We start from the raw sequence: 24869 nt of genomic DNA on the forward strand, positions 1-24869 counted from the left end.
TTGTTCTGTAGAATACTGCACACTGGCACACTGGTTCATGATGGATAGCTGTAACTGCTACTGCAGTACAAATGATGATGATAACAATGGTCACCTGTCAGCAGTTATTTAGAAAAAAACCAAACAGCTAGTGCCCCTCATCAAGACACCTGTGGCCAATAACATGGTCTTGACGGTTGGATTCAGACAATGACAATTTCAAACTTCCTCCTACAATTGGACAGCCTGGTGGAAGCTAGAAAATCAGGCATCCAGTGCATTTAGAAGAATACAGGATCATACCCACAAAAATCACTACTTTAAACATTATTCACTAGTGGCATGAATATCTGGGACAAAAGAAGGAGGTTCTCCCAATACTGGCCCCTTAAAATGGCATTAGAAAGAACATGAAAAGGAGAGACAAAATGTGATACTTGTCATAGATATCCAGAAGAGCAATACTTATGACATTTCCATCAGTGAACTGCACTCCACAAAGATTTACTACTTTTAGTACTTTGAAAAAGAAAAGCAATAATGGCTGGAATGTTTTTCTGAGTCTTCCCCTGTAGGAAAGTCAGCCAAGAACATTCCCAAGCCTTGTTGACTTACTGCACACTGCAGCTTTAAAGGAGCAGAGAAGGTATCCTCACAGTTGTCATGCTGATAATTTGGTAATTAACATATGATTATAAGTACAGAAATTCAGAGTTTTAAATGGAATTGGCACCAGCCTCTAAAGATGAAATATTTTACTTCAGTTTTAACTTCAAATGATAGTTATGGAAATTGTATGACCTTGTTATGCAATGCTGCTTAGGTGTCACGTAACCATTCAGGAGTTACATGTAATCAAGACAGCCATTCCAGGGACAGTGAAACAAGGTGACAGCCCTTTTCATTCCTGCTATTTCTACCCAGCAACTTTTCATCTAAAGACAACTTCAACATTCAATATTTCAAAGCAAAACTGCTCATTTAGGCTGTATCGAGGTGCTTCAAAATACCAGCTAAATTATATTCAGACAAACTGAACAGCCCGAGTGAGTAAATGCAATTCATAATGTAGACCACTCGAGGGAGTCTATGAGTGGCAGCTGAAAGGTCAAAATGATAATGTATTTGTAAACTACAAACAACAATTTCTTTATTCAATAAAATAAAACAATAGTACAATTATCAAAGTGCTATGTTCTGAGAAGATCAGACAGGACATCAGGTTTCATCAAATGATCTCATAAGAGCTGCTTCTAATAATTCAATATTGTTTGAAAAATGGTTATGCAGGCTGAGGCACTGGGCTGACACCCTCTCCATGGCCTGCAATCATGTTGCTCTCAGTTGGAGGACTGCTGGAAAGAGGAATGTGCTGTAAAGGCTAACTGACACATTTTTCAAAGTTTTTACTGATGGAAAATTACTTCAATTGACTATATATTTTCTCCATGGAACTTAAGTTGTGGTCAACATTTTTCATTTAATATTTTCTGATTTTCTTGCTTATGTTTCTTTCATGAAAGAGAGGAAAAAGAGCAATTATTTCATTCTAACACATTCTTACTTAGATTTTTTTTTTTTTTAAAGAATACAATTGTCAGCTATTCAAAAATTCAGCAGAAGCATTTTTCTCACTTTCAGGTTCTCTCACAAAATAAACTTGCCTTTTTCATCTGACTCTGCTAGCAACAGAAGTTACTGTTGGGACATGTCTTGGAAGATAAAGTCTTATACTGCAGATGCACCTGAAAATCCCTGCACCTGAAAAAGTCTTGAAAGATGAAGAACGCAAGAGTGAGAGGAAAGCAAGAGAAACAAGGAGATATATCCTATTCCCACATCTCCTATTTGAAGGCAAGGACAGTTCCTGGAACTAACAGAGCTCTGTGGTGATTTTACCTGTGAACGCCTGGAGATTCTCATCTTTCAAAAGAAGGAAGGAGATTGGGCCCCTCTATTTCTGGTTTCTGGCTACAAGAGGGAAACAAGCTGTGCTATCCAAGGAAGCAATGTCTTATGTTCTCCTTTGGTCAACTGCCACTGCCAACAGCACATGCAACAAATGATCATGTGCTCTTGCAGAAGGTCAGCCTGCCAGGCCAGCTACTACAGCAGCGGATGAAGCAAAGGAACAGGCTGAGGAAGTGTTCAGGGGAATGCTGCTGCAAGTTATAGGACTAAAAATGACTGCTTCTTCTGCACTCTGATGTTCTGGTTATTTATTTGTCCTTACTAACCACTGTGGGGGACAACAGAAACTCCTTCACTCAAACTCCACTAAAAATCTCCTCTTAAGTCTCAAAAATATCTGGCTTGTATGCTGCAAGAACAAGCTTACTTTTATTTATTTATTTTAAAATAGGCAGGATATTAAACCAGCATGAGTGGGGAAAAGAGATGCAAAGAAGCACTTCAAGCTAAGTCCCATGAGACAAAAGCACTGAACTGCTGCAATCAGGGCAAAGTCCATACTTAGTTAGCTTTTACCTCTTCAGTTTGCAACCAGAAAGGCAGAGGATGCTAAACCAATGTTGAGATGCATGAAGGAGAGAGAAAATCAGATTCTTTTTTTGTAAACTGATGGTGTAACTTTTGTGTAAATAGCAATTTACTATCTTCAATTAGTCTTAGGTATGTCACAAGAAAAACAGAGAAACAGAAAGATGATTTCTCCTTCTTAGTGTTCCTTTCTGAAACGCAAGGATAGGACACAGAATTTTCCAAGGGCACTTTACAGAATTTCTGGAAACAAAAAATAGAAATTGGAGATAGGAAAACTTACTGAGTTACCTAACTCACATCCATACTAACACAGAACTGCACAAACCTCTAATATAGTCTCCAAGGTGTGAACTTCCTTGGCTGGGATGTGTACAGTATTTCTTTATATTTGTTTTATTACTGTACAATAATTTGCTACAATGTGGACAAAGGCAATAAAATCCACATTGAGAGTTCTGAGAGCATTTTCCATTTGGATTAGAAAGAATCTGCAATCTCCTCAACACCACTAAAAATAAGACACAGGCATCCCAATTTACGTGCATACAGACAGCCCAAAGACCTCTTCTGAAAGTCTCCATCTTACTTTCTCTGAAGCAACCTGTGTAGGTTGTTTGTTATGTTAACAAACTTACAGCAGGTGTATTTGATATGTTTGCCCCATTCCTGTGACACAGGGTGCTACCACCAGATCAGGTCACAGGTGCCATCCCCTATATTCATTGTTCTCCTGTGACAACAAATATTTGCACCTGAGATACAGTGATGATGGATTCTGCTTTGTTCTATGTCATGGCTAAAACAGGAAAGAGGAAATTCCTGCTCCATCCCTTTTTTCCTCTTACCTCATTTTCCTCTCTCTCTCTCCTGTTTGGAAAAAAGTCTAGCTTGCAAAAGGTCTATAAAAACTAATTTCTTCCTGCTGCTGACAAGAAATAGAATAATTTCTGCTAGCATAACAAATGGAGAAAGCAGATAGTGAGGACAACAAACTTACTTATTATCAACCAGGTATCACTGACATCAATGGCAATGCTGCCCTTGAATTTCTATGGCAGCAATGTGGATCTTGGCTGCTGAAGCAAACATCCTCTTTACTCCACTCTACAGACAGCAAGCTCCACAGGAAGGAAAAGTAGTATCCTGCAAAAGCAGGAAGATTAATGAAGAAGGCACAAGGTGAGATTTTTCCAAAAGTGACTGATGTTCCAGATTGTAAGTAATGGATTTCAAGTCAAGAGTAGTATGGTAAAGCAGAACTGACCAGAAGTACTCCAAAATAAATTTTTCCTCAGAACTTGCTGATCTAGTCAAATTAAAATATTCTGTATAAACAGCTTTATTCCCAATCTCTGAAAGTTTCCTTTTATTTTGGGACAATTGTTTCTGAAAACTTAAGATTATTTCCCAGAAATAAAATCCAATTTCACAGATGGCTTTATTGCTGGCAAATCAAGCATGCTAAAACTATGAGTCAGGAACTTGTAAGTCTAAAACTGAATTCTGAGAGTCTTAAAAAATGAGATTAAATGCAAAAATCATTCTTAATTAATTTGGTTATGAGCTTTGAGCTGTCAGGGTTCAATGGTGTCAAGCTGTCTTATACATTTTTTCACCCAGAAAAACAGGATGTTATTTAAAATAACTAGAGATGAAATTTCATATGACTCTGGGAGCTAAAGAAAGACACCTTGACAAACATGAAAAAAAATAATGAAGCTATTCAATTCTACAGAAATAAGATGCATCCAGAGAGCTATGCAAGATTAGCCTGAATAAACTTTGGTTTATATTAAACAAAAAAGCTATAAAGAACAAAAATAAGGCCCCTCAGGAAAAAAAAAAAAAAAAAAAAACAACAGGGCATCCTTTACTTTAAATAGAGTGCACACCCATTGTTTTTACTAGGGGATTTGAGAAGATTTGACCCATCTGGATGCCTCTCTCCCTTAAAAATTGTGGTGGCTAAATATGCAGCCATGTCAGCACATGGAAAGAGAATTTCATTCATGTAAAATCTGGCCTCATCCTGACTCATTAATGCTTTCTGGGAACAACTGCTTAGTCAAGATTATGAAATAACATTTAAAGTATGGTCTTGTTCTTGATCTGTGTCATCTGTTGACACAGCAATAAATTTAGGTGACCTTAGAATTAAAGTACAGGGTTCCAACAAGCAGGTAGCCAGCATACATGTCCGGAGTAATGCTGGCAAAACACAAAGCTGGTTTTAAAAGATATTGATGCTAGGCAGTGCATGGGAGCCATGTCCACCATGTGAGCCAGTTCAATCAGTCTGAAGCAGCAGATTCTCACACTGCATAGGGGTCAGGAAGAGCCATGTCTGGGTGGTATGCCCGGAAAGAGACCCAAGGAAAAGCAGCTGCCTCAGACTTATTGCATTCTTACTGCTGTTCTTCCCACTTCATGTGCTACAGCCATCTCACACTTCCTGCTCAAAGGTACCGGTATTAACACGTGGGTGTTACTTGGAACTCCTAAGTAGGCTTGGACACTGTGCTAGGCTCTGCATGTACAGACAGCAAGAGAGGGATCCAGCTCTACAGAGGTTCCCGTCTCCAAATACGAGATGCACGTAGAATGAAAATGGAAGACAATGCACAAAAAGAAGTGGGCTGAAAAAGGGCTGAAGGAACTACAGGGGTCAAAGTATTCTCTGACTTGAATGAGCAGGATTGCAATTGTATTCAATTCCCTGCCCTGAGCTAGACTTTACAAATGATCACAGATTGCTGCTTAGAGGCTACAACCATTCAGATCCTGAGGCCTCCAATTTCCACTGTGGTCTGGGCCTGACCTGCTATATGCTGGGGTGGTGATCCTCAGTCAAAGTAAATACTTACTGATGCTCAGGCCTCATAGCCGGGCTGGCTACAGTCTGGGCAGAGATTGTTGATCTGCCACCTTCCTGCCACTGGTTTGAAATGTTCTCTGGAAGTCCAGAACTGGGATTATTTTGGAGACAGAGTTACTCTGGAAAGGACAGACCAAGTCCTGTGTATTTCATAAACTATTGCCAAAATCTTCTTAAACTTATCCATCAAAAGTGGCTTGTTTTGTGGGTTTTTTTCAGCTGAAATCATCTGAACCTCCTCCCCATGAATAGGAGGTGAGTAAGAGGGAGGGAGAAGCCCTCGTTACCTTGAATCTCAGCTCAAGCACAAACCACAAAAAGTAATCAGCCATTGGGCTTAAAGGCAACATATCCCAATGTAAATATTTATATTTTGCAGTACAAGTAGCTATTGAGAGATGAATAGCAAGGGGAACAAATTCAGAGACCAAGCAAGTTAGCAGACGTTGAAGGGGCCTGATTTAACCCTCCCTTATATTGTTACAAGCTCCCTTAATTTCATGGCACTGATTCCTAATTCATAACAGATATAGCAGAATCAGAACAGTGCTCTAAGCCTGAACTAATATTTTAGATGTCTCACAGCCTGTCTCCTCAGCAGGTGTACACCAGTACAAACCCACCAAAGCAATGGGTAACATTCCCAGCTGGTGTAAATCAGCGTGGCAGCACTGACATCACTGCTGATTTACTCTGAAATGGAGGACCTGTATGTACATATTTCAAATTCCTGATGCTTTCTTTTTGCTAAAATGCAATCTGTTCAGTTGCAGGATCATGGAGAACAGAGATGGAGGAAAGCATTTTAAGCTCTCCCTTTTGTTCTGATACATTGTACAGAAGTCTCTGTTTTATTGCTCTCTAAGGACTTCTCTTGTTTCTTTTTTCTTTTTTTTTCTTTTTTCTTTTTTTTTTTCAGAACAGCAGGCAAGTGTTGGGAGAAGGGATATGTAATTAAAGTAAAACATTAAAATGTCACGTAGCAATTAAAAAATAAAGAGCCGCTGTGCTGTTTGACAGTGTTTTTCCACATATGCAAGCCAGGCAATCGTTGGCATATCCAAGCCTGACCTTTGGAAAAACAGAATCCCCCTCACCTCTTGTTCTGCCTGTAGCCCTGCTAAAAAAAAAAAAAAAAAAAAAAAAACCTTGAAAAAAAAAGAAAACAAAATAAAACAAAGAACATGCAACCACCTGAGTACGTAAGTAGAGATATTGATCATTCTAAATGCAAATACATGCATCTTTTTGTTGTGAAAAATTTTGGGGGGAGGAAGAAAAATATTTTATTAACTTAGTAATGAGGAGTTTCCATAGCTAAGGTAATACATGATAATATGGACTGAACAGCAGCCTATTGTTTGAGAGCAGAATGGAGCCCTGTATGGGATCACTGCTGGATTCTGTACACCACAGATGGAAGGGAGGAATTATACCCTAGATTTGGGGGGGTAAAGGGGGGTATGCATTTCTTTTACAGTTTTATTGGCTTTGCGTACAGGCCAGTAAGTCACACACTCAAAACACACGCACACAAACACATGCTCACACGTATACACACTGCAGCACAGACAATCTGTCAGAGCTGGGAGGCAGCTTGTGTAAGTTGAAAGTTTAATGAGTGCCCAACAGTAAGCTAACAAGGTTTTCAAACAGTGGCTAACAAAAAACAGGGATCAGGGAGACTGCATTTGGTGCCAAGATATTTGTTTTAATATTAACAAGGGCTGAATTTAGGCAATAAAAGACAAGGAGGAATATAATATCTTCTGAAAGTCCTGAAAGCCAAGTGGTTCAATATATTTGAAACAACATATGTGTTTAAATGAGTGAATTTTTTTTCAGGATAAGAAAGAAAATCCATTAATATGAAGCAGAAGCAAGTGGTTAGCAACACGAAAATTTCTGCAAATATGCACATAGTGAAATTCATTTTCTATCCTACGTATCTTTAAAACTTGACATAATATTAGCTGTGAGTCTTTTTTAGTACAACAACCCAGATCCCCCAAGAGAGTCATGCTACATTCCCACAAAGGTCAGGATAAGATAGTTTAATAAAAGTGCCCATTTTAATACTACTGAGGCTCTGGTCTCTGATACTAATTCACTGCCTAGTTAAGTAAAAAAATGTTAAAAGTCCTTCACAACACTTCCTAGGCTCTTTTTGAGGATTTTAGGATCCAGGCTTAGAGCTTTAAGACATGCCAATGGTGGATGACCTACAAAGAGATTAGAAGAGACTGCACCAATAATAGGACCAGAGAGGTTCACAAGGATGGTGAGAGGTATCACACAACTTCCACGGGAAAAGAGAATAAATAGGCTAGGACTCTTCAGGTTAGAAAAGTTATGACTAAGGAGAAACATGCTAGAAGTCTGTAAAATTATGAATGAAGTGGAGAAGGCAAACAGAGGATTTGTATTCTTTTACAGCATAAAAATTAGAGCCCCCTCAATTAAATTATAAGTCTTTTCAGGACTTTATGTTTATGTCTAAGGACATACATAGTATATACATAGTACTACATAGTACATAATTCCGTAGCGAAACATACATTTGGAGGTCAGGAGCACTACTGAGTCTGAAGTCTTCTTACTGTTTTAATGCTTTGCAAAATGTTTTCCTGAAGACACAGTGCCTCATCCCTTATGGTATAAGAATTTTTTCAGATTGCCCAGGCTTATCCATTTAAAGGCATAACTGAGCAATACCAGCCCCACAAATATTCTAATAAATAGAGACCCAGCACAAGTTGCAGACCACTAATATAATATGTTGGCTATAAACAATGCTGAAAAAATGCTCCCTCGTATATTTGGCATGTTTGCTCAAAGATACATAGAGTGTGCCCAGCCTAAAGTACAGTTGTCTTACAGTCTTCTGAGCTGTCTTCACAGCTTCCTCTTTGGAGTAAAAGATGGGTGCATATGCTCCTGATAACTTTTGCTCTGAAGGTGTTCAAAGATAATAACAGACCTAGCACAAGTGATGGCTGCTGCCATCATAATCAATGGCAGGTTCACCATTGAAAAATGCTTGCAAAAGACTGTACCAGTGAAAAGGTATTCATGTGCTGATCCTATAGCAGGACTTGCAATGTTATCAAATTCTCACCTATCCAAATCTACAGTGAAAATGAGACTATACCTAATTTCAGAAGCTAGATGAGATTGAGCTGCTTTGTAATGGAAGAGGAGACCTCCAAGTGCACCTGGGATCCAAACCATGACTGTTTCCCTCTGATTCTACTTAGTACTATCACTCTACTGGTAGAGATGTTGTACATCAGAGGAAATTGTAAATTGTGGTCAAAAGTTACTGATGCAGTTCTTAGACAAGAGTTGAATTAATAATGTTCAATTAAATTTTCGAACATTTTCATATACCTGACATGATCAGAAAGCATGTAAGTTTGCTTCAAGCCTAGACAATTTAATCAGCTAATGGATTATAATATATCCATTTCCATATTCAATGGTGCACAAAGCAATGATGTAGCTGATAGTACTCTGCCTTTGAATCATTAGCCTGAATGACCAGATATCAGTTTGCAGTTGGGTCATCTGTGGATGCTTGTAAGAATCTCTGCAAAAACTAGCCACTTGGTATACTGAGACCATCGTCTAAATTATTGACCAATATTGTCTCATTGATTTCCTATGATCCCCTGCATTTCTGTAGAATGCAGCCAGTCCTCATCATTTTTGGTAATTGCCGTCAGCTTCTTTTTTTCAGCTTTCCTTAAACCAAATAATAGGAAGAATACATGCTAGTTCTTGTGACTGTGTAGAAAATCGAGGATCTTTGGAGAATTTTTGACAAACACCATTTTGAAAATATGGAGCTTTTTGTGGACACACAGCCATTTCAAATAATTTTTGGAGACAAAGGCTTGCTGGGTTCTTTAGTGAGGAAAAGAGGGAATGAAGAGGAGAGAGAAAAAAAGAGAGTCAGTTAACATGCACTGGCAGTAACAATCAAGCCATGAAATACCTCTAAAAGATTAAAGCCAAAGCTGACAAGGCAGCAACTTCATCCACAATTTAAACAAAATTTGGTTATCCCAAATCTATAATTCAATTACAAAACTATGTTATTTCTGTCTTCTTATGTGGATGTAACAGCTGGAAACTACCAAAAGTACTGACAGATGTCTAAATGCCTTTGAAAATAAATGCCCTAGAAAAGTACCAGGGATTAAATAGAATGAATTTAAATCAAATTCTTAGATCAGCCTGAGTTCAGCAACCTTTTATTTCTAAAGTTATTCTACAAAGAAAATGGAAATATCTAGGACGTGTTGTAAGTGAAGCCAGAGCATTTGCAACAGCTGACATGCCATTAGGCAACTGAAAAAAAAAATGTAAAAGGAGATGACTGGAAGAATCACTCCACTGAAAAAGTGGAGAAAGAGAAAACTTGTGATCTACTAACATGAACAGCAAGCTAAAGAAAAGGAAAATAGCTGGGATTTTTTCCTGATCATCTGATAACATAGTAAGAATCAAAATTTATATTACAAAGTAAGAATCAAATTTGTATGAATTATCTATCTGCATTCAGAAAAAGGAGTTCCACATTGAAATTTTTCTGCAGTAGCTACTGAATTTTAAATTTACATCTTATTCAGAAATGATTCCATATAGACAAATTTTAAACTATAAATTGAAAGAAAGAGACACTGACCTTTTTTGTGATTTTACTGCTCTTGGCACAAGGGAGATCTGATCAATGATGGACACATATAGATACTATAACAGAGAATAACCATTAATTCAGTGTAGCTCCATTTCCTTTTTTTTTTTTTTTTTTTGAGACAGAACTTTGTTCTTCATTTCCCAGCTTAAGCTATTGTACAGTGTCATTCTTTTGCTGCACTTGATCATAAGTCAAAGGTGGCTTCCAATTTTAAAGAGTTTTGAAAACTAACAACATAAGTTACTAATTTTATCTGCCATTCTTAAAAAGGATCTAGCGGTAAAATACAGTGTTCAAAATAGCATCACTATTATGCAGTCTAATTTTATGTTTATAGGTCCTGCAGATTCCAAATGTCTAAGAACTAAGTGATAAATGGCAACAGGCAATAATGGAGTAACTTAGAGAAGCAAACCTACACAAAGTCCTAGTGGAATTATACTTATCCCATTTTTTCCTATGCTGGTTCTAGAGGGACCAGCTATGTTATGGAAAGTTGTGCTATCCAACACTACTGTTCATACATTATGTGGTACACACAGCTGCAGCAGCGTATGTGCTCTGCCCCTTCAATGCCATAAATAGAAGCTGATAAAGAGTGCTTGAAAAAAATCTGGGTCTTTCAGTTCATCAAGGCTCTTAGAATTTTTTAGTACCAAAATTCTGAGGTCAGTCACTGCTGCTAATAGCTATTACCAGAGAAGTGGTGTTATACATGTTCTTCCCAGACAATGTAATTCCTTTTTGCCTTGGTTTCCAGGCTAAACAGTTTCTACAATCTGGTCACAGTATTGGCCTTCTTTCCCACCTCTTCTCTTTCTAGTTAAAAATGTGGTGAATACATTAGACAAAATACATGCTATTTCCACCCCCACCCCATGTTATTCATGAACAGATACACTAAGTTATAGGAGAATGTCCTTAAAGAATGTTTTTCTCATCTTTTTTCGTCCAAATACAAGAAACAACTACGGGGTTTTTCTCAGTGCTACTCTATTTTCCTTTAGATTAATAGAAGTAGTAAGGAAAAATACAGTCTCTAAGACAGTATGTGTCACCTTTGAAACACGCTGTGTTGGCTCTTTGAACAAAGTGGCAGTCTGATAAATGTTCAGTACCTAGAAAACAAGTAGCAAAAGAGTTCCACAGCTCAATGGACAGAGCTTTATTAGAACCAAGGGGCATCTTGCTTTATCATCAAATAGTGCTTTATAATCAAATAATGCAATGATATTCTGTATCTTCAGCAATGTTGCAAATCAGCAGTTGCATGCCTCTAAATATTAGTAGCTTGCATTTTAAAATCAATTGCTTCCCAGCAGACCAATCCTCCCTTTTATTCCCAAACATGAAGACGGTTGCTGACACTAAAGTGCAGGAAATTTAAGAAGTCAGAAATTGGAAGATATCTGAACAGTATGAAACTGACCTGTAAAACTCACCGCCCCAGAAGGTCACAGAGTGAGAGTAACTGTGGCTGGGTACTAATGAAAGGCTTGGATCATTTTATGACCATTCACATCTTTATCCATGCTAGGTGGAGATAACGATTGCACTAATCAGACCAAGCTTCAGGGCATAAACCAGCTGTCTGTGGGATATATCTGCCACGGATTACTTGCCAAAATAGGATTCTTTCTCTTTCCCCTCCTCCCACATCATAAAGTTTTGAACAATTAGCCTTCTACATTAATTGTCATCCAGTTCTTTCTCCAATGGTGGGCACCAGTCAGTGCCAGAAACACTGCACCCAGTTTCTGCAGAATGTGTGGTTTCTGCAGTTGAGACTTTCCAGCGTGACACTAAGACAATACACCGGCAGGACCTGTGGAGGTTGGAAAACAGCTCAGCCTAGAACTCCCTTGAATCCTGAATGCTGTTTGCAACACATGTAACCTTTGAAACAAATGTATCAGTCTTGTAAAAGGTTCCATTATATTTTCCAGTATAGTGGACTCCAAAATTTTTGTCACTGTCAACCCTCAGAATTTCTCTCTGCCCCACCCTTCCCATCCAAGTTTTCATTGGAAACACAACAAAGGTGATGAAGTTACAGAAACCAGCTACAGACCCATTTATCATTGTTTTACGGACCACCACTGGTCCATAAACCACAGTTTAGGAATTGCTGGCTTAAAGCATCACAGAAAAGCTAGGAAATAGCAACCAAACTATCTGTGGATTTAAACTATGAGAATAATAGTTTTGGCAATCTCACTTTTCTTTTTTTGTCCATAAATGCTCTACCAACAAATTGTGACTTAGTTTATTTATTATTCACAATTGCTGGGCAAATAGAATCCACATGTCTCTAGACTTCGCTTGCATAAAAAATCTTGGTCTCCATTTCTCTGCTAACATGAATTGGAACAGTCACTGTGTCATTTCTAGTAGGTAAAGATCCTGTTTAAATCAGAGCTCTGGGCTGCTGGTCAGTCTCTGACAGTTTTACAATAAAGTCTTTGTCAGTAGTTGTTTTCTGTATTCTGTTGTAGGGAAACAGGAGCAAAATGGTCTGATTTGATCACTGTTTGCCTGCTGAACTGATGAATAATTTGTCCATTAGATGACTTGCCTACTAGAGATCAATGTCAGACATGACATTACTGTATATGAGATCCTCTTGTTTTTCAATTCCATACTTGCACGTCTTAGACAATTATCTTGCAATTGTTCATTTTTAAAATTGGCATTTACAGCCCTAGTCTAGTATTCTACTGGCAGCTAACTAGGTGTCACACCTGCTCAAAAAGATCATTTTCTCTTTAAAATAATTGTTATGATGCTGAAACATTCTGTGATTATTTAGACAGTGCCAAATTACAAGCTGTCATGGTTTTGCCTAATTTTGCTTTAGCATTCATAATACTCTGTATATTACACCTGCTTTTATTGTAGCTTCTCAGCATATTCTGGGAATATCTTGAATATTTACCTGTATTTTTGTATTAATGAAAATGTAAATATGTTTCCATATGTCAGACTTTTGCTCTTCTGCATAGGATTGTTATGGTGAAATCATCGCTCCCTGCACCTATGTCATAACTCAGTGCCTTATGTAGGGCTAGCACTTAATCCTGAGCAAGGAATAGGAGATAAGAACCAGAAAAAGGAGAAAAAATATTCTAGAAAATGGAAGAAATATTTAGTAAGATAGGTCCTCATCCTGGTCCACTATTTCTTTCTGAGTCTATAACAGGATGCTGCAGTTTTGGCTTGTGTTGCTTTGCATTACAATACTCCCTTCCTCATCCAGTTTGGTATGAGTAAGCAGCACAGCAAATGGAAAATAACAGGCTACTTAGTCATAAAAGATATTGCAAACATCCCATAATATGCGACCACATAAAAATTGTTGACCATAGCAGAAAATGGCCCTGTAATTTTTCCACAAATTTTCTATGGCTCTGGATGAAAAAAAAAAAAAGAGAGAAAGTTTTGATATCATTGTAGTGTTTTGGGGTTTTTTTTAAATACAATTCTGTAGTTTCCTTTCTGGCAGAGACCTGAAATATGTAAGCCCAGAAGGTTTTTGCTGGTTTTTTAAATGACTGAATTATTATTGTAATAAGCTCTGATGATATGGGATAGCAAGAAGATTGTTTTGTTACTTGAATTTTGATTACAGGATAAACATTTTTATGAAATCTTTTAAGTTGTTCTTGGAGCTACATCATTACTTTTTGGTTTAAGTTATATTCTCTGATTTCTTAGCTAAAAGTTACTGCAACAAAAAGAGCTGGGAATTGGCCTGGGAAGAGCCAATGTCAGGTTGAAATAAAAATGTATTAGTTTATGGTATTGCCAAATGATATGGGAGCCCAGTAACACTAAGAATTGCACAGACACATAAGAAGAATTCTTTTACGCAAGAAATTTGTGTGGGGTCAGGAAGGTGGATAGCAGAGCTGGCTATAGAAGCCTTACCACCTGACATCCAGTCTAGTGCCCTTCCCCAGGACTATCTCAAATGATGTCTTCCTCCCATCTTCAAATTTCCTCCTCTGTTTTTTCAAGTGAGCACTGGCACTAACACGCTGGAGCAGCCTGGGGTCGAACTAGTCCGATAGGTTCTCTTTAACAGAAGTCAATGGCACATGTTTCCAAGAGACGTTTTGATCCTAAATCTGTTATAATAAACATGATAAAATGAAAGGACTAGACTGTCTTCTGCCAGGCTTTCTCATGTGCATTTTTGCTGCCTTATCATTGTTTTCTTCTTTCTTATTTCAGCCCCAAAGTAAGCTGCAGGAATGTGAGCTGCTCTGTTTGATGACTGACACAAGAAGGCAAGGTAACACTGGAGTACAGTGCCCTCTCAACATTTCCTGATGTGTCTGTTTCTACTTTCTACCTGCATGCAATGAGTTCCTGCTACAGATGCGGCTGGCACACAGGCTGAGCACTCCCAGTTGGGCACCTGCTGCCATTCCCACACAAAGGGTCAGTTTTGGGAAAATTTTGGACAAATTAAGTTTCTGCTTTCTGGACTATTTTCCAGCTTCTCTTTGTACCCAGGAAGTTAGAAGAAGTGAGATTTCTACAGGACTGAAAAGCAAAAAACTTACTGTGAGATTTATGACGATCACAAGAAATTGCAATTTGTTTGGTTTGTCTAGTTGCACTGAACACATTTGGAAAAGAAAAGAAAGAAAGAATAGACAAGGACAAACCATCAGCTGATGGTATCAGCTTTCAGATAATTCTAACTTTGAATTGGATTGGTATCAGTAACTTAGTTTAAATATATGTTTGCTGCAAACAGGCAAAAATGGGCTATGACAGTTGATCTCTGCAGTCTCGTTGAGACCTCCTGAGTCAGACAGTTGCTTGTTCATGCAGCTCTTATTTGCTGTGGTTATACAGCACACTGTTCCATTCCAAACTTCAAAACACTCTCAGCTTGGTACATGCATTCTAATATCATTACACATGCATTTAAAAGTCATGAAGTATTAATTCTGCTAGGAACAACAGGTGATCAAGTGTTAGGAAATTCCTTGCTTTCCTGTGTGCACAGACAGGCATGTTTATGCCTCAGTTTCCCCAGGGCTGCTGGGGATGAAAGCATGAGAGATTCTATGTTGGTCAGATAGTACAGCTACTGGGATCAGTTAGTTCAGAAGAATTTCTTGTTTTAAAAGGGTAGCTGAGGTAAAACCATACAGCCCTGGATTTGGGATTGGCCAAGGATCTAAGCCTCATCACTGTTCCAGTATTAGGGCTGAGCCTGCAGCAGCAGCTGGGCCAGGACCCTGGATTCCAAGCTCATTGTAGAGGTTCTGCTTCTTTGGTTTTGGTCTGGGTTCATCTCTGCTGGACCTAAACCAATATAAGAAAGTGATGAAAGATACACAGTTGGCCATGGAAGCACAGACACTGTGGTTGCAAGAGCAGAAGATGAAACCTGATTGCTCCAGCTCAAAAATAAGAAAGTCTACTGTAGTTTATACAGTCTAAAGAGCCTGGACTTGGCACATGGCTAATCTGTACAATGAGAAGGGCAATGAAATACACATGCAACTACCAGTTCCCTGCTGTTCTGTGTCTATCAGTAAACTCCCAGACAGGGCACATACGTTTTCTCCTCTTCTGCCACTCCACTTCTGAATGCTGCCACTCTTCTCCACCAATACTACACAATCAATACACACCTCAATGTGCAGAGTAGAGAGCTCTCTGTGATTTTCCCTCCCTACGGGAATTTTGCAAACCCATTCCTGGCTTGTCCGGATGCATCTAAAGCTCTTCCTATTATAAACAAATAACAACAAAAAAGCTACAGTCACACAACTTTGTTGATTCTTCCTGTGCCACATTAGGGTGCACATGGTTCCCAGTAGCCTTTGAAAACCTGATGCATGGATTAGCTACATCAGCACATGAAGCCCTTTACACACACTGAAAAAAGGAACGAGGTCGTTATTTTGTAAAAGACCTGCACTGTCACTGTTTAGACTTACCAGGCACCCATTCCATTTCAGTGCATCACAACATATTTAACTTAATGCACCTTAACAAATGAAAGCTGCCTAAACAAGATGCCATCAACTGGGCATCATAATTTCAGGCTCAGTGCTTCTGGAAGAATGTGATGTTCCTGTCAAGCTCATAAGCCTAGGCATAGCGCCGTGAAGGACCACTCATTGCAGCCAAAGTGAAGGTAGAAGGATTATGCTGTGAGTTTTAAAATACTTTGTTAGCTTAACAGAAAATCTCACTGCTGCTTTTTTCATTTTTTTTTTCCAGTCCTTTGTCTCCTGGGAGGTTTTTTGGGGGAAGAAATAAAAAATGTGGAAGGACCCTCCCTCGAAATGTTTGTTAAAACAAAACAATAACAAAAGACTACAGATTCTAAATGAAATATAAACAGCAACATTAACTTCTTTCCAGTTTGGGGGAAAATATGCACAATTGTTTATAGTTAAAATTTCCCAGATGGCATTTCAGAGCTTGCTATTCTTCTGGCACTTCCTGACACAGAGGCAGGAAAAAGAAAATGGATATTTATAGGCCCTCAAAAAGTAAATGATATGACACAGATAGCACCCATGCATGCATACATTTAATCACTTAATCCCTTGAAATACAGCTAAGCAAGAGCCAATCAGTTCAGTAAAATGGGCTTTGAAACCAGTGGCAATATTTATATTATTTAAGCAGCCAGTTGTTGGTTAGTTAGAGTTACTCCATAATTTTTACCACAGTTAGACCTGGGCCTCTTTCAGATATCGCTGTATATTTCTCAAGAAAGAAGTTCTGAAATACTTTTCAAAAGGTAGGTACTAATTTCTTGGATAGCCTGAGACTGGTAGAAAAAGACTTTACCACTGAAGTATATTTTAAGCACAGATCTTTTACTCAGGAACTTGAGAAGCTATGACATGAAAGATATTTTTTCTAAGACCAACATAAGCAGCCACACCATTAGGGGCTCTAGTGAGAGGCAGTATTCAACAAAACAGAAGTTTGTTACTTCATATTTCATAATATATTTGGATTATGGAAACATAAAGCACAAATATAAAGGATCCTCTTCTTGTACAGCTCAGGCTCAGCGATGATCTTTTACGGACCCCAAATGGCATGCTTGACTGGCACTTCCCAGCAACTCTGTATAACTTCCACAGTATAAATTGTCCAATTCCATGAAACCTCATGTAGCCAGCTAAGGAATCTACATTTTACATGTTTTTTGAAGACTCTATGAAACCTGTAAGCTAATGCTCCTATTCCAAGAGTCTGTAACAGAAGTGTCTTTTCCTCTTTTGATACTAACACCATGGTTTTGACAACCCTTTTTTGTTGGAACTTGAAGTCACTCCTTATAATAAACTTATACGCAAACTTAAAGCCAAGGTTTCTTCTGTTGCTTCTGCACACACAAGCTTGAAAAATAATGCTTGGTGGTTCTTTAGGACCTTCTGATCTGAGTGCAAAGACATACTGTTAGAGTTCTGAGACTTCACATGGGCAGGAATTATCCTGTTTTACAAAATGACAAAGAGGGCAAGTTTGATCTGGGAGCCTGTGAAGCACATTTGTTTCCTGCTGCTGCAAACTCCACGTGACTTGGGAAGTCACTTAGGCCTATATTTTCAGAAGTACCAATCCTTCAGTTCTGTGGGAAAGTTATCTTTAAGCACCTAAAATACTCTTTTCAGAAGGTAACTAGCATTGAACCTTAGAGAATCAGTCCCTAAACAGACATCTCTAATCAGAACTACCCAGGAAGGCAACCAAAATCCCAATTACTTTTAAAAAGTTACTCCTCTCTGTTTATGCTTCCCAACAACATCTGTAAAATTAAGAAAGATCTAAATCATAGCATAGTTTATGGAAAACACATAAATCAGATACAGTCAACTGGAGTCATGTAAGTACTTGAATAGACAAGTAAGCCACAGGGACATTCAGTTCTACACCCAAGTTACACAAAGCTGAGCAGAAATCCAGACCGGCTATCTACAGTTTGCTTGAGCTCTAATTCTCTGTTTTCATTGCTGAATTATGGTCCCTCTGCCACCTTATGGTAGAAAGAATTGTGTTTTCTCCTTTCCTTTCAGCTGTACTGAGTGTTAACCAGGAATGAGGGTGGTTTTGGCTTTCCTTTATTGAATTTGGTGATAAAAACTGGTGTTAATTAATCATCTGCTATCTTCTCTAAAAGCACCATCAAAAAAGAACATTAGTTCCTTTAAAGAACAGTCTGATTTTTATGAGTACCTTGTACTAAAACCAGAAGTGTCTTGTCTGCATTGTGTTTTCAACTTGGAAGAGCTACTGAGATGTAAAAAACACAGCTTTTTTAATGTGCTTTTTAACATTGCAAAGTATGAAGCAGTGAAATCTCTTCTAGTTCTAAGGCAACGTTGCAAAGCTTTTCTTCCAAAACACATGAGGAAAATACGAAATTAATTTGTGTTCTTTGTGTCCTGTCATTTTAATTTGGCAATTCTATTTTTATTTTTATTCCAAGAAGCACAAAATAATCACAGTTACACTGACAAGCATACTGTGGCTACTAGTAGCATAATCTATAGAACTGACCACTGTAAAGAACACAGGCCTGAGGGTAGTAACATCCAGACCAAAAAACCTAACAAAGGAAGCTCTTGGGTTAAAAATAAAGACTCCCTTAACTGGAATTCAGTGACTGTTCCCTACTCAGTGAATACATTATGTACCTACACAGTCATCTCTGTTTTTATGGGAGTCACTTTGACTGAATTATCTGTCCTGCTAGTCCTGAGACTGGGACCTCACTGTACTCTGGAGTTACTTATTCTACTTAAGACTGCAATTGTGCAATACTTTGGCATTGTGGCTATGGCCATCTATGAAAGCATTGGTCCTTCATGAACAGAGGCAGGTTTTGGCGTAGCTGTAGACTGTCCCATTGGCCATTGGCAAGACTGGGACCAAACTGAGGCAACAACATGTTCCACATGATAACAAATCTCTTGTGGCATGATATTTTCCTATGGTTTCATTTTAAAAAGACCTTATCTTTCACATCTGGATATACTCTGAAAAGATACCCTGAAAAGAGGTGTCTGTCTGAGAATGCATAAAAAACAGCTCAGAGAGATATGTGAAATTGCCCCCTTCTTCATAGTAGAAAGTTAACTATTCCAGTAAATTTTGCAGCTGCTTCACTGTCCAGAGTAGAGTCATGATACACTGAATTCATAGAATATCCCTCATTGACTTTAATGGAAACATAACTTTGCCCTTAATGGTTGGACAGAGTGACAGACAGGCATATTCTAAAACATATGCAAAATGAGAGAGGTCAAGACTACAGCACATCTGCACTTTTAGTGGCCTTTGGAAGTTCAAAACAACAGCAGTCATCTAAAGTAGCAGCTTTCTGCAAATAATATGTATTCTGTTCAAATCCATGTTCTTATTTCCCTTCAAGCTGTTCAGCATGTATCCTACACACTGGTACAAAAGTTCCTAACTGTAACTAATTTTAGTACTAGAATCCAAATAATCCAAATTTGGTAAAGTCATTAGATTTGACCATCTTACTCCGGAAAAGAGAGTTGAAAAATAATAGTACTCTCTGCTATACAAAATTTAGACACTTTCTTTTGCTAGTGCAGTATCTCATTTCTCTCTCCCTTTTTCGCTTTTTGAATACTGGCAATTCTCTGTCTTGTGGTTACTTTAGTTTCTGCTTTGAATGCTTCCCTCCAAGCTAAACTAACTGGCTTTTGATTTTGCCTTGTTTTGTTCTTGTTTAAATGGTGAATTGGAAACTTCCAGATGTCAATATTCTCATAAAATTTTATCTTGGAACAGCCCTTCCTAACATTCACTTCAAAACCTCAGCATTCTTCCAATGCTGATTTACACTGCAGTCCTCTGGCTGGAGAGTGTATCACCAGAACAGGACAGCTGCATATCGGGCTGACAATCTGCCTGTTGCCACTGCAGCCACTTGTCTTTTATAAACAGCAGTTGGCCACAGTGAGGGAGGACACTGACCCATCCGGCCCTGAACTCCACATTCAGCTGTGGCCTATGCCAAATGCTTCAGAAGAAGGCAGAAAAGTCTTGGTCATAGACAGTTGTACAAGACTGTACATGGCCAGGAATGAGGGAAGGGGAGTTAAACTCCATCTATCTCTAAGGATCAGCATGCACCTCTGAGTAGGAGATATGATATTCCTTGAAACTCTTTGACTTACCCTAGCTAATATCATGTGAAATGTTACTGTCCAAATGAATAGCCAACCCTTCTACCAAGTCTTGCTCAGGTCCAGAGGGCAATTACTCTGCCAAAATGCTGTTTAACCTGAGCTGCAGTTATATGACCTAATAAGCAGTGATGGGCTCTGAGTTTGTGCCTTAGAGTAGGAATGACAGGAGACAGTTTCTAATCCTGTTTCTGATGCCCTACTTTTCTCACCTTGGTTCCCCACCACCTATGTTCTTTTATAAGTAAGCAATGCTTAATCATTGGCACAGATGCTAAGTTTAGCATGAATGAAGATTAAAACTCTTAACAATGAGCTAAGAGTGTTTATGATGAGTAAACATTTTTAAAATTAATTTGTCTCTAAATATGAAAGAGATCATTACCACTATTCTAAGGTTAGAGTTAGAGCTAGACTTACAATTTTGGACTACTAGATCAAAAAACAAACTTCTTTTGCTCAGATTGCTAAGGAAACAATGTTGACATGTTGGTATCTGTGGATCAAATGACTTATTTTTATTCCTGAAGTGACTATGAGCTTAGGGACTATTCTTAAAGATAGGGTTAGGGCTGAGGTTAAGTTAGGGTTAAGGACAACAAAGGTTAAAGAGCCAGTCACTGGACCTGAAAGGTTGAAAAGATAAAATGAATACTAGTGCTGCCAGGGGGAATGGTTTTTAATATTTTATGTAGCACATTTCAGTAATTTGATGATAGTCTACTTCAGATTAAAAGTGAGGGCTTGGACCAGCAATGGCTGAAGACATCAATTAATAGATGGATTTCTCAATGTCTAGATAGCTAGGAATCGAGCTTTAACGGTCTGGGACTCCTAGTCTATAGTTACTTAAGTTGCACTTAGGGCTACTGATTTGGGATAAAAAGGAATGAAGAGGTTTTCTCATGAGTGAGTCCCACATAGAAGAGGTCTAGTGCTGGCACAGATGAAAGTCTCAAGATTAAGAAGCAGGAGCAAAACATGGAGTTTCTGGCATCTGATCTTTTCTTCCTGGCTATCAGGCCTCCAGGCAGAATTCCTTCTTTGGGAAGTATATGAGTAGAAATGAAGGCGGACTGAAGAGGGAGAGTGTGTACATGTTCAGAGAAAGAGTTTTTCTTCTCACTGCCTTGCTGTACATCTTCCATGTAGAAACAATGCTGTCAAGTCTATACAAAATTCACTTAAAGACAAACAAACTTGATGCAAACATGAGTTACTCTTTGTACACAGTCCAAATTCATGGGGCACTCCCACAGTACCACAGTACTCTACAGATTCCACGCCTGAAGATGTGGGTCTGTTTTTAAATACACTATGAGCCTGATTATGATCACAAAGCAGCTTCACAACAATGGAAAACCATTGTATCAGGTCAGCTGGTGAAAATCAGCATAACACCATCTCCAGTGAAATTAAGACAATGTCTATAAATCAGGGATATATTCCACTGACTTCATTATCAAGGTCACTAACAAAGTCAGTGGATTTTATCTACTGTCTCTAGTTCACAACCACACCAGACTGGAGTCAGACCACGCTGTAAATCCTCTTAGCTGAGAATAGATACATTACATGTTCTGAAAGAGTCCTGGAGGAGCTCTATAGCATGGGAGACAACATGTCAGCAAAATGAGTTTCCAAATTTAGGAGGATGCTGAAGAGTTTGGAATATTGTTTTCAACAAAACTTTAAGCACAGCAAAGATGATGGTAAAAAATTGAGATTTTTTTTAAAAATAAGGCAACATTTTATAATATTAGCAGTCGTCTTTTGCCTAACAGAAAAGTAACTGAATGTAAATTTTAAAATACAATATAAATGAATTCTGATCAAAGGACTGAAATAATAAAAATGGAACTGACCAGCGGGAAATTGACTGCAAGCTGTTATCCTGAGCCACAACATAAATTATTTTGAAACATAATTACAAATAAAATAATAAACTGGCTTTCATGCAGAAATCATAAATTTGTAAGGAATTAATTATAGAGATGAGAAAATAATTAATGCAATGAACTCTGTAAAGGTCATTCCCATGTACAAGATGACATGGAACATTCAGGCAGTAAGCTACATAAGCATTCTGTGATTGCTTACATAATACAAGTAATATACTTATCCATTCTCCCAGAAAAAAATAAAAAAATAGGTAGGGTTCAAACTTCAAAATCTGGAAAAGACAGACTGAATGTTTCTTAATTCATGTTAGTTTTACAGTTTTATCTTTGAATTTGCTCCTAGCTTGCTGCTTTGTAATTTTTAAGAGTCATACTTGACTTTTATGCTGTAATAATGCAGGTAATAACTAGCACCTGTTGTGATAGCGAGCCAAACCCACCAAAACAGTCCAAAACAAATGGTTAGCAGTAAATAATGCCATAATAACTTTTGCTCAGGAATCAGTTATTTCCAGCTTGTGCTTTCCTCAAATCTGCAACTGCTGACAAGGCCACTCTGAATCATTATCTAGAATCCCTGCAAAACCCGGAATTTCTTAAAGGAAAAAAACCAGTTCTTTGGGTTCTCCATTATTCATACTATTCTTATAGGAGTGTAACAGTACCTATATTAAAGAGATGGGTCTAGCTATATTTCTATGGTCTCAGTACCTCCATGTTCTGTGATCACAGAGGTCTATTAGAGCACCATACACATATTAAGAGTTTCGGCCCCCATGATGTTGCTGCCTAAACACATGGCAGACAAAAGAAATATCATCAGAGAGAAGTATGCTCAAATTAAAATTGAAGGGAAGTAATTTCATTACAATTGTGCACTGACTCAACCACACACCCAGGAATATAAATCCAATCAGCAGCCAGGCCCCACCTATCTCCAGAGCAAGACTTAAACAACAAAGCCAAAGTGCTCTTTCAAGAACAGTGATGCAGACCTGTAGGATTTTCCACATAAGGTCAGACTGACCATCAGCATCCTAATTTTAGCTGTTTAAAGCCTATATTTTCACAGAAAGTTTTTTGATAAAGTATTGTTCTGTGTGCACCTGCTGCATACAAACCCAAAGGGACTGAGCACTCTGGGGCATAAGTTACGTTACAGTACTGCAGCCAAACCCTCATTCCTAAGACATACTGGGAGTGGATCATTTTGAAGAGCACATGCATGGTCTTGTGGTTCCAGGGCTTTTACTTCCACTGAACTTCTGAAATGCCAGCCATTCCACAGTATCTTACTCAGACAGGCTCTTCTTCTTCTTCCCTTGCATCACAAATTGACTGACTAGTTTTGTGCCCAAGAAGAATGGATCTGAAAATACAATTAACTTCTAGATTCTCTGCAGTCTAATTGTTAGGGCTGATTGTCAATGTAATAATATTTTCTTTTCAAATATGAGGCAGCAGGAGGTTTTACAGAGTCATCATCTATGACATGACATTTCATTACTTTCCCATCCTTGAGAGTCAGGCTGTTGGGAAATGATTTTTGTCTGCAGAATTAACGCACATGCCTTTTTTCATTGCCCGCTTACTGGAAAGTATGTATTATGTCCCTGGGTATATTTATTATTGCAGTCTATTATTCAGTTTTTTGCATAATTTAGAAGACTTGATGGAAAGAAGAAATCATTGCAATGCAAATGACTGAGATGAAAACCTCATCATTATGCTATGCTGACACAACTTAGCCTTCAAAAGTAGTCAGTTCCCATTGCAATCAAAGGGAGTTATGTGGTGAAAAGCCCTCTACAATCTGCTGAAATTGTGTTCCTTAATGTTTTTACAAATGTCTGCCGTTGCAATTTCTCTTTCTTTCTCAGTTTGTCTATATCCAGCAGTTCTTTCTTTTGCAACTCAAATCAGTGATTACAGAGGTGAAGGAAGTACTCTGCAGGCATTCACACCAGCTAACACTGGTTAGCACTTTACAGGCTTCTCACTGGCAAAATTTTAAATGGTTTGCAAATATCGTCAACTCTAGTTTACCAGCCAAGAGGTGAAGTGACTTGCCCATGGTTATCTTGTGAACTAAGCACAGAAATCAGGCTCTGGTTGGACTGGGAGCTTACCCAGCCATTACAGTATACTGATACCTTTGAATCACTGCACGAGTGGACATTCCTTTTGCCATTCCTTGCAAATCCAAGTTAGTATCTGAACACTGTTAATGCAGTATGCTGTCCTAGAGCCTTCTGCCGTGGTTCTAATACAGCTTCCAAATATTTATGATTTTATTCTATCGCCTTCATGAATTTACCTAAGCCTTTTGCTTCACATTTGTAGCCAGCCGGACTACCTATAGCTTTAGAGAGGAGTGAAAATGAAGACAGGTGCTTTGGACACCCTCACCATATTGTTAGAATACATTTACCTGATTAATTCATGTACATAATGAAACTTTCTCTGTGCTAGTAAACTAATCATGGTTAGTGCATAAGCTTAAGCATACACACACTAGCATACAGTCATTCCTACTGTTGAATTATTAGCATGCTCCCTGGCATAATTTTGACTCATGTCGATCAACACTCTCTCAGGCAATGCCTGGGTATGGTATGGAAATTCTGCAAGTCAGGGACTGTTTCCAGCTGACGCTTTAAAGCAGGATGCTTTGCTTCAGGTGGAAGAGAGTAAAGTGATGC

Source organism: Grus americana, chromosome 7 (genome assembly GCF_028858705.1).
Source record: "Grus americana isolate bGruAme1 chromosome 7, bGruAme1.mat, whole genome shotgun sequence".
NCBI lineage: Eukaryota > Metazoa > Chordata > Aves > Gruiformes > Gruidae > Grus > Grus americana.